We start from the raw sequence: 11,612 nt of genomic DNA on the forward strand, positions 1-11,612 counted from the left end.
ATTTATTTTTTCAGGAACCTCCATACCATTTGTTACAGTGGCTGCACCAATTTTCATTCCCACCAACGGTGCTCAGGGTCCTCTGGTCTGCACACCCCTGACCACACCTGGTGTCTGTCTCTGGGACGATCGCTGTTCCAACAGTTGTGAGGTGATAGCTGATTGTGGTTTTGACTTATGTTTCCCTGACGAAGATTAGTGATGTTGAGCAACTTTTTCTTTGTCTGTTGGCCACCTGTATACCATCTTTGGAAAGTATCTATTCACATATTCTCCCCATTTTTAAAACAGGTGTTGTTGTTGTTGTTGTTTTGCTTTATATGAGTGTTTTGGGTATTTTGGATATTAGCCTCTTCTCACACATATGATTTGCAGATATTTTTTCTCATTGGGTCAGTTGCCTTTTAAGTTTTTGGTGGTTTCTTTTGCCATGCAGAAGATTTCAGTTTAATGGTGTTCCGCTTGTTTATTTTTGCTTTTGTTGCCTTTGCTTTTGGTGTCCGATCTGAAGACTCTTCAGCAAAACAAATGTCAAGAATCTTACTACCTGTGTTTTCTTCTCAGAAGTATATGGATTTGGGTCTTATGTTCAAGTCATTCATCCACTGAAATATTTTGTGTGTGGTGTAAGAAAGTCATCCCATTACATTCTTCTACCTTTAGTGTCCAGTTTTCCCAGTCCCATTCACTGAAAAGACAGTCCTTTCCCCATTGTATATTCTCTGCTCCTATATCATAAGTTAAGACCATATTTCTGTAGGTTAGTTTCTGAGTTTCTTTTTTTTTTCTTTTTTCTTTTTTGTCTTACAGTTTATTTGTTAGGAAAATCTTTTTCTTGTAGGAATATATGCAGTGTGGACTTTATGTGTTTATACTCTTTGTTAGGACATTTCTCTGACATCTGTGTTTTTGTAGATGAGTAGCTGAATCTATAGCTTTCAAGAGGTTTAACATTTGGGCAGAACTACTTAAGTAGTATTATATCCTTCCATCAGATGCCAGATTATGTCTGATTGTCTTCTTTTGTGATGTTCTCAGTTGTGATGATTGATACCTCTATTTCCTTTTACATGATAGGCTTATGAAAGTAATTTAATTTTTCTTAAAAGTGTGGATTCCAAATCATCCTTATTTTATAATATGTATTTATATAAAACAAAAATGTTTAAAGAAATGTACTTATTGTAATCAGCTGTTGCAACAGGACATAAATATTATTAATTCCCATTCAGAGTTAACAATAATTCTATTAAAGTTTAAATATAGCTCTAATGTACTGACTCGAATGAATAAGCTTTGCCCAAAGTGCTATGATTATCAGTTTCTGAGCTTTCTATTCTATTCCATTGACCTGTGTGTCTGTTTTTATGTCAGTACCATACTGTTTTGAGGACTACCCTTTTGTAATATAGCCTGAAATCTGGGAGTGTGGTGACTCCAGCTCTCTTCTTTGTCCTAATTGCTTTGGGTATTTTGGGTCTTTTGTGATTCCATACGAATTTTAGGACTGTCTTCTATTTCTTTGAATAATGCCATTGGATTCAGATAGGCATTTCATCACATCTGTAGATTGCTTTGTGTACTATGGACATGTTAACATTATTAACTCTTCCAGTTAATGAACGTGGCTTATGCTTCCATTTATTTGTGTCTTCTTCTATTTCTTTGACCCATACACCCCCCCCACACCAACATACACATGTTTTTCCTTTCTTTTCCACCATGTGTTCAGTGTAGCAGGTCTTTCTCATTCTTGGTTACTTTTATTCCTAGAGTTTTTTCATGATGCAATTGTAAATAGAATTGCTCTCTTAATTTCTCTTTGTGAAAGTTTGTCATCAGTATACAGAAATGCAACAAGTTGGGGTGCCTGGGTGGCTCAGTCAGTTAAGCATCTGCCTTTGGCTCAGGTCAGGATCCCAGGGTCCTGGGATCAAGACCTGCATTGGGCTCCCTGTTCAGTGGGTAGTCTGCTTCTCCCTCTCCCTCTGCTGCTCACCCTGCTTGTGCTTTCTCTGTTAAATAAATAAATAAATAAAATCTTCAAAAAAAAGAGAAATACAACAGGTCTTTTTTTTTTAAAGATTTATTTATTTATTTATTTATTTATTTATTTATTCGACAGAGACAGAGACAGCCAGCGAGAGAGGGAACACAAGCAGGGGGAGTGGGAGAGGAAGAAGCAGGCTCATAGTGGAGGAGCCTGATGTGGGGCTGGATCCCATAACGCCAGGATCACACCGAGCCGAAGGCAGACGCTTAACCGCTGTGCCACCCAGGCGCCCCTACAATAGGTCTTTGTATATTGGCTTTGTTTGCCACAGCTTTACTGAATTTGTTTATTCTAACAGGGTTTTTTTTTTTTTTTTGGTGGAATCTTTAGGGATTTCTATATGTAGTATCATGTTATTGGCAAACAGTGACAGTTTTTCTATTTGGATTTCATAACTTTCTTTCCTTTTTTTGTCTAAATGCTTTGGCTAGGCCTTTCAATACTATGTGAATGAAAGTGATGAAATGGGCATCTTTGTCTTGTTCTGGATCTTAGTGGAAAAGTTTTCAGCTTTTCGCCCTTGAGTATGATATCAGCTGTGGGCTTTTTATATATGGCCTTTGTTGTGTTGAGGAAGGTTCCCTCTATACCCAGATGGTTTAGAGTTTTTATCATAAATGCATATTGAATCTTGTCAAGTGCTCTTTCTGCCTCTATTGCAGCAATCATATGATTTTTATCTTTTATTTTGTTAAGGTTGTGCATCCCATTGGTTGATGTCGAGATGTAGAATCATCCTTGCATCCCTGAAATAGATCCCACTTGATCGTGTTCTGTGATTCTCCTGATGTATTGTTAAATTCAGTTTGCTGATAATTTGTTGAGGATCTTTGCATCTATGTTCATGAGGGATATTGGCCTTTCCTTTTCTTGTACTGTCCTTGTCTTGTTTTGGTAGCAGCATAATGCTGGCTTCATGAAATTATTTTGGACATAAGCCCTCCTCTCCTATTTTTTAGAGTTTGAGAAGGGTTGGTATTAATTCTTCTTCTATTGTCTGGTTGAACTCCATAGTGAAACTGTCTGGTCTTGAACATTTGGTTTTTGGGAGGTTTTTGATTATCGGATCAATCTTTTTACTAGTGATCAGTCTGTTCAGATATTTTTCCTTCACGACTCAGTCTTTCTAGGTTGTTGGTAGGAACTTATCCATTTCTTCTGGGTTGTCCAGTGTGTTGGCCTCTACTTGCTCATAGTACTCTCTTACGATCCTTTGTATTTTGTGGTATTCATTGTCGTGGCTCATCTTTCCTTCCATTTTTTTTCACATTTTTAAAATTTAAATTCAATTAGTCAAGGTATAGTACATCATTAGTTTTTGATGTAATGTTCAACAGTTCATTAGTTGAGTATAATACCCAGTGCTCATCACCACAGGTGCCCTCTTTAATGCCCATCACCCAGTTACCTCATCTCCCCACCCACCTCCCTTTCTGTACCCCTCAGTTTGTTTCCCAGAGTCAAGAGTTTCATATGTTTTCTCTCCCTCTCTGATTTCTTCCCATTCATGTTTCCCCCTCCCTGTCCCTATGATCCTCTGTGCTATTCCTTATAGTCCACATTTGAGTGAAACCATATGATAATTGTCTTTCTCTGATTGACTTATTTCACCCAGCATAACACCCTCCAGTTCCACCCATGTTGATGCAGATGGTAGGTATTCATCTTTTCTGATGACTGAGTAATATTCCATTGTATGTATGAACCACATCTTCTTTATCCATTCATCTGTTGAAGGGCATCTCAGCTCCTTCCACAGTTTGGCTATTGTGGACATCGCTGCTGTGAACATTGGGATGTAGGTGTCCCTTCTTTTCACTACCTCTGGGTCTATGGGGTACATACCAAGTAGTGCAATTGCTGGATCATAAGGTAGCTCTATTTTTAATGTCGTGAGGAACCTCCATACTGTTTTCCAGAGTGGATGTACCAACTTACATTCCCACCAATAGTGTAAGAGGGTTCCCCTTTCTCCACATCCTTGCCAATATTTGTTGTTCCCTGTCTTGTTGATTTTAGCTATTCTGACTGGTGTGAGGTAGTATCTCATTGTGGTTTTGATTTGTATTTTCCTGATGGCAAGTGATGTGGAACATTTTTTCACATGTCTGTTGGCCATTTGTATGTCTTCTTTGGAGAAGTGTCTGTTCATATCTTCTGCCCATTTTTTTATTTGATTATTTGTTTCTCATGTATTGAGTTTGAGAAGTTCTCTGTAGATCTTGGATATCAGTCTTTTATCTGTAGTGTCATTGGCAAATATCTTCTCCCATTCCGTGGGCTGCCTCTTAGTTTTTTTGACTGTTTCATTGGCTGTGCAGAAGCTTTTGATCTTGATGAAGTCCCACAAGTTCATTTTTTTCTTTTGTTTCTCTTGCCTTTGGAGATGTGTCATGACAAAATTTGCTGTGGCAGATTGAGAATGAAAACACATCAGTCCAAAACCTATGGGACACTGCAAAGGCAGTCCTAAGGGGAAAATACATAGCCACCCAAGCCTCACTCAAAAGAATAAAAAAATCTAAAATGCAGTTTTTATATTCTCACCTCAAGAAGCTGGAGCTGGAACAGAAGAGCAGGCCTAACCCACGCACGAGAAGGCAGTTGATCAAGATTAGAGCAGAGATCAATGAATTAGAAACCAGGAGCACAGTAGAGCAGATCAACAGAACTAGAAGCTGGTTCTTTGAAAGAATAAATAAGATCGATAAGCCACTGGCAAGACTTATTCAAAAGAATAGAGAAAGGACCCAAATTAATAAAATTACGAATGAAAGGGGAGAGATCATGATCAACACCAATGAAATAGGGAGGATCATTAGGAACTTTTATCTACAGCTTTATGCCAATAAATTAAACAACCTGGAAGAAATGGATGCCATCCTGGAAACCTATAAACTACCAAGACTGAAACAGGAAGAAATTGATTATTTAAACAGACCGATTAATTACAAAGAGATTGAAGCAGTGACCAAAAACCTCCCCAAAAACAAGAGTCCAGGGCCTGACGGATTCCCCAGGGAATTCTACCAAGCATTCAAAGAAGAAATAAATGTTCAAAATCATTAGCCATCAGGGAATTTCAAATCAAAACCACACTAAGATATCACCTTACGCCAGTTAGAATGGCAAAAATTGACAAAGCAAGAAACAACAATTGCTGGAGAGGATGTGGAGAAAGTGGATCCCTCCTACATTGTTGGTGGGAATGCAAGTTGGTACAGCCACTCTGGAAAACAGGGTGGAGGTCCCTTAAAAAGTTAAAAATTGAGCTACCCTATGACCCAGCCATTGCACTACTGGGTATTTACCCCAAAGATACAGACATAGTGAAGAGAAGGGCCATATGCACCCCAATGTTCATAGCAGCATTGTCCACGATAGCTAAATCGTGGAAGGAACCGAGATGCCCTTCAACAGATGACTGGATTAAGAAGCTGTGGTCCATATATACAATAGAATATTACTCAGCTATCAGAAAGAACGATTTCTCAACCTTTGCTGCAACATGGACGGCACTGGAGGAGATAATGCTAAGTGAAATAAGTCAAGCAGAGAAAGACAATTATCATATGGTTTCTCTCATCTATGGAACATAAGAAGTAGGAAGATTGGTAGAAGAAAGGGATAAAGAAAAGGGGGGTAAACAGAAGGGGGAATGAATCATGAGAGACTGTGGACTCTGGGAAACAAACTGAGGGCTTCAGAGGGGAGGGGGTTGGGGGAATGGGATAGGCTGGTGATGGGTAGTAAGGAGGGCACGTATTGCATGGTGCACTGGGTGTTATACACAAATAATGAATCATGGAACTTTACATCAAAAACCAGGGATGTACTGTGTGGTGACTAACATAATATAATAAAAATATTATTATATAAAAAAGAAGAAATAATACCTATTCTCCTGAAACTGTTTCAAAAAATAGAAACAGAAGGAAAACTACCAAACTCACTCTATGAGGCCAGTATTACCTTGATCCCCAAACCCATCAAAAAGGAGAATCACAGGTGGAGGGAGTTAAGATGGCGGAGGAGTAGGGGACCCCTTTTTCAGCCGGTCCCCTGAGTGGAGCTGGATAGGTACCAGACCAGCCTAAATAACCACGGAATCAGCCTGAGACGCAGGATGATGCATCTGGATCTCTACAAATGAACATCTCCAGCGCTGAGTATTGAGGTACGAAGAGGGGAGCTGTAAACCGTGCACAGATATTGGAAGATAAACGGAAGGGGGAGGGAGCCGCCGCGTTTGGGCGCCGGGAAGCGGCAGCCACCTGCACCAGGGAGCGGGTGAACTCACAGAGGGCACTGGCAAGAGAGCGGACTGAGACCGGTGAGCCGTGAACACGCCACCAGGCATCTCCCGGAACACCGGATTCCCGGTGTGCTCATGGGATCCAGACTGAGACCGGGAGCTCCTGGAGCGCGCGCGGGGTGGCTGGTGGCTGGCGGGCCACCTGCACGGGGGAGCGGGCGGACTCGCGGTCGGCACCCGCGAAACAGCAGACTGAGACCCTGAACCGGGTGCGCGCGCCACCAGGCTTCTCACGAAACTCCGGAATCGAGGTGTGCTCACTGGGCATAGACTGAGACCAGGAGACCCGGGAGTGTGCGGGGCGGCCGGTGGCTGGCGGCATTAGAAACACAAAGGACAGAGACGTGCCGGCCCTGGAAGTGAGGGCAGGGACGCCGAGTTGGTGCGCACATCCCGGGACGCTGCAGGGTTGAGCAGCACCAACAGTAACAGAGTTAAAGTGGCCAGAACATCAGTGGAGAACGGGCCGCAATCCCTCTGTTCTGTGACAATGCAGCCTCTGCTGCTCTGACCCTCAGAAGAGGCATAGCCGGCCGCCAGGGAAAGCCGCCAGAGAACAAAAGCCTGGAAATACCGGCTCAGAGAGTGCCCATCCCCATCCCCCCTCGCAGGGGACACGGAGACTCTAACCAAACAGGGTTGCCTGAGTATCGGCGCGGCAGGCCCCTCCCCCAGAACACAGAAGGCAGGCTGAAAAATCAAGAAGCCCACAACCCGAGGTGCCTGGGTGGCACAGTCATTGAGCACCTGTCTCCGGCTTAGGGCGTGATCCCAGCGTTCCGGAAAGGAGTCCCTCATCGGGCTCCTTCGCTGGGAGCCTGCTTCTTCCTCTCTCACTCCCCTGCTTCTGTTCCGTTCTTGCTGACTGTCTGTCTCCCTCTCTCAGATAAGTAAATAAATAAAATCTTTAAAGAAGAAGCCCACATCTCTAAGATCCCTATAAAACAAGGGGCACGGCCTGGGACCCAGTCAATAATTTTGGGCTCTGGACAACCCCGCAACCTTTCCTCATTAGAATGACAAGAAGGAGAAGCCCCCCCAGCAAAGAAAAGACAGTGAGTCAGTGGCCTCTGCCACAGAAGTAACGGATATGGATGTAACCAAATTATCAGAAATGGAATTCAGAGTAACAATGGTCAAGATAATGAGTAGACTTGAAAAAAGTATTAAGGAAAATGTTACTGAGAATATAGAATCCCTAAGGGCAGAAATGAGAGCGAATTTGACAGAAATTAAAAATTCTATGAGCCAAATGCAGGCAAAACTAGAGGCTCTGACGGCCAGGGTCACGGAAGCAGAGGAAAGGGTTAGTGAATTGGAGGATGGGTTAATAGAGGAAAAAATAAAAATAGAAGATGGTCTTAAAAAAATCCACGCCCATGAATGTTGGCTACGGGAGATTACTGACTCAATGAAAGGTTCCAATGTCAGAATCATCGGAATCCCCGAGGGGGTGGAGAAAAAGAGATGTCTAGAAGAGATATTTGAACAAATTGTAGCTGAAAACTTCCCTAATCTAGCAAGGGAAACAAAAATTCGTGTCCAAGAGGCAGAGAGGACCCCTCCCAAGCTCAACCACGACAGACCTACACCACGTCACGTCATAGTGCATTTCGCAAATATGAGAATCAAGGATACAGTATTGAAAGCGGCCAGGGCAAAGAAATTTCTCATGTACCAAGGCAAAGGCACCAGAATTACGTCAGACCTGTCTACACAGACCTGGAATGAGAGAAAGGGTTGGGGGAGCATTTTTAAAGCTCTTTCAGAGAAAAACATGCAGCCAAGGATCCTTTATCCAGCAAGGTTGTCATTCAGAATTGATGGAAAAATAAAGACATTTCAGAATCGACAGTCACTAGCCAATTTCATAACCACGAAACCAGCCCTACAGGAGGTATTACCGGGGGTTCTATAAAAGTAAAAAGGCCCCAAGAGTGATACAAAACAGAAAGTCACAGCCAATACAAACAAAGACTTTACTGACAACATGGCAGAATTAAAAGCATATCTCTCAGTACTCAGTCTTAACATTAATGGTTTAAATTCTTGCTTAAAACGCCACAGGGTTGCAGATTGGATAAAAAGAAATGACCCATCCATTTGCTGTCTACAAGAGACTCATTTCGAACCCAAAGATGCATTCAGACTGAGAGTAAGGGGATGGAGTACCATCTTTCACGCAAATGGACCTCAAAAGAAAGCTGGGGTAGCAATTCTCATATCAGATAAACTGGATTTTAAACTACAGACTATAGTTAGAGACGCAGAAGGGCACTATATTATTCTTAAAGGAAGTATTCAACAAGTGGATATGACAATTATAAATATATATGCCCCCAACAGGGGAGCAGCAAGATACACAAGCCAACTCTTAACCAGAATAAAGAGACATATAAATAAAAATACATTAATAGTGGGGGACCTCAACACTCCACTCTCAGAAATAGACAGGACACCCTGGCAAAAACTAAGCAAAGAATCAAAGGCTTTGAATGCCATAGTCAACGAGTTGGACCTCTTAGATATATATAGAACACTACACCCCAGAACCAAAGAATACTCATTCTATTCTAATGCCCACGGAACATTTTCAAGAATAGACCATGTTCTGGGACACAAAACAGGTCTCAGCCGATACCAAAAGATTGAAATTATCCCCTGCATATTCTCAGACCACAACGCTCTGAAATTGGAACTCAACCACAAGGAAAAATTTGGAAGAAACTCAAACACTTGGAGACTAAGAACCATCCTGCTCAGGAATGACTCGATAAACCAGGAAATCAAAAATCAAATTAAACAATTTATGGAGACCAATGAGAATGAAAATACAACAGTCCAAAACCTGTGGGATACTGCAAAGGCGGTCCTAAGGGGGAAATACATAGCCATCCAAGCCTCACTCAAAAGAATAGAAAAATCTAAAATGCAGTTTTTATATTCTCACCTCAAGAAGCTGGAACAGCAACAGAGGGACAGGCCTAATCCACGCACGAGGAAGCAGTTGACCAAAATTAGAGCTGAAATCAATCAAGCAGAAACCAGAAGTACAGTAGAGCAGATCAACAGGACTAGAAGCTGGTTCTTGGAGAGAATCAATAAAATTGACAGACCACTGGCAAGACTTATCCAAAAGAAAAGAGAAAGGACCCAGATTATTAAAATTATGAATGAAAAAGGAGAGGTCACGACGAGCACCATTGAAATTGGAAGGATTATTAGAAATTTTTATCAACAGCTATATGCCAATAAACTAAGCAATCTGGAAGAGATGGAATCCTTCCTGGAAACCTATAAACTACCAAGATTGAAACAGGAAGAAATTGATTTCTTAAACAGGCCAATTAATTATGAAGAAATTGAGTCAGTGATAAACAACCTTCCAAATAACAAAACTCCAGGCCCGGACGGTTTTCCTGGGGAATTCTACCAAACATTCAAAGAAGAAATAATACCTATTCTCCTAAAGCTGTTTCAAAAAATAGAAACAGAAGGAAAGCTACAAAACTCATTCTATGAGGCCAATATTACCTTGATCCCCAAACCAGGCAAAGACCCCCTCAAAAAGGAGAATTACAGACCGATTTCCCTAATGAATATGGACGCCAAAATCCACAACAAGATACTTGCTAATAGAATCCAACAGTTCATTAAAAGGATTATCCACCACGATCAAGTGGGATTCGCTAATAGAATCCAACAGTTCATTAAAAGGATTATCCACCACGATCAAGTGGGATTCATACCTGGGATGCAAGCGTGGTTCAATATTCGCAAATCAATCAGCGTGATACATCATATCAACAAGAAAAGACTCAAGAACCATATGATCCTCTCAATCGATGCCGAAAAAGCATTTGACAAAATACAGCATCCTTTCCTGATTAAAACCCTTCAGAGTGTAGGAATAGAAGGTACATTTCTCAATCTCATAAAAGCCATCTATGAAAAGCCTACTGCAAATATTATTCTCAATGGGGAAAAGCTGGAAGCCTTTCCCTTAAGATCAGGAACACGACAAGGATGCCCACTCTCGCCACTATTATTCAACATAGTACTAGAAGTCCTTGCAACAGCAATCAGACAACAAAAAGGGATCAAAGGTATTCAAATCGTCAAAGAAGAAGTCAAAATGTCTCTCTTCGCAGATGACATGATACTCTATATGGAAAACCCAAAAGAAGCCACTCCCAAACTATTAGAAGTTATAGAGCAATTCAGTAACGTGGCGGGATACAAAATCAATGCTCAGAAATCAGTTGCATTTCTGTACACGAATAACGAGAACGAAGAAAGAGAAATTAGGGAATCCATCCCATTTACAATAGCACCAAAAACCATACGTTACCTTGGAATTAACTTAACCAGAGACGTAAAGGACCTTTATTCTAGAAACTATAAATCACTCTTAAAAGACATTGAGGAAGACATAAAAAGATGGAAAGATATTCCATGCTCATGGATCGGAAGAATTAACATAGTTAAAATGTCCATGCTACCCAGAGCAATCTACACTTTCAATGCTATCTCGATCAAAATACTGAGAACGTTTTTCAAAGAACTGGAACAAATAGTCCTTAAATTTGTATGGAACCAGAAAAGGCCCCGAATCTCCAAGGAACTGTTGAAAAGGAAAAACAAAGCTGGGGGCATCACAATGCCGGATTTCGAGCTGTACTACAAAGCTGTGATCACAAAGACAGCATGGTACTGGAACAAAAACAGACACATAGACCAATGGAACAGAATAGAGAGCCCAGAAATGGACCCTCAGCTCTTTGGGCAACTAATCTTTGATAAAGCAGGAAAAAACATCCGGTGGGAAAAAGACAGTCTCTTCAATAAATGGAGCTGGGAAAATTGGACAGCTACATGCAAAAGAATGAAACTTGACCACTCTCTCACACCATACACAAAAATAAACTCCAAATGGATGAAAGACCTCAATGTGAGACAGGAATCCATCAAAATTCTAGAAGAGAACATAGGCAGCAACCTCTACGACATCGGCCAAAGCAACCTTTTTCATGATACATCCCCAAAGGCAAGAGAAACAAAAGATAAAATGAATTTATGGGACTTCATCAAGATTAAAAGTTTCTGCACAGCCAAGGAAACAGTCAGAAAAACTAAGAGGCAGCCCACGGAATGGGAGAAGATATTTGCAAATGACACTACAGATAAAGGACTGGTATCCAAGATCTACAAAGAACTTCTCAAACTCAATACACGAGAAACAAA

This window comes from Ursus americanus, chromosome 6 (assembly GCF_024610735.1).
Source record: "Ursus americanus isolate L20-20 chromosome 6, mUrsAme1.1.p, whole genome shotgun sequence".
Classification (NCBI taxonomy): domain Eukaryota; kingdom Metazoa; phylum Chordata; class Mammalia; order Carnivora; family Ursidae; genus Ursus; species Ursus americanus.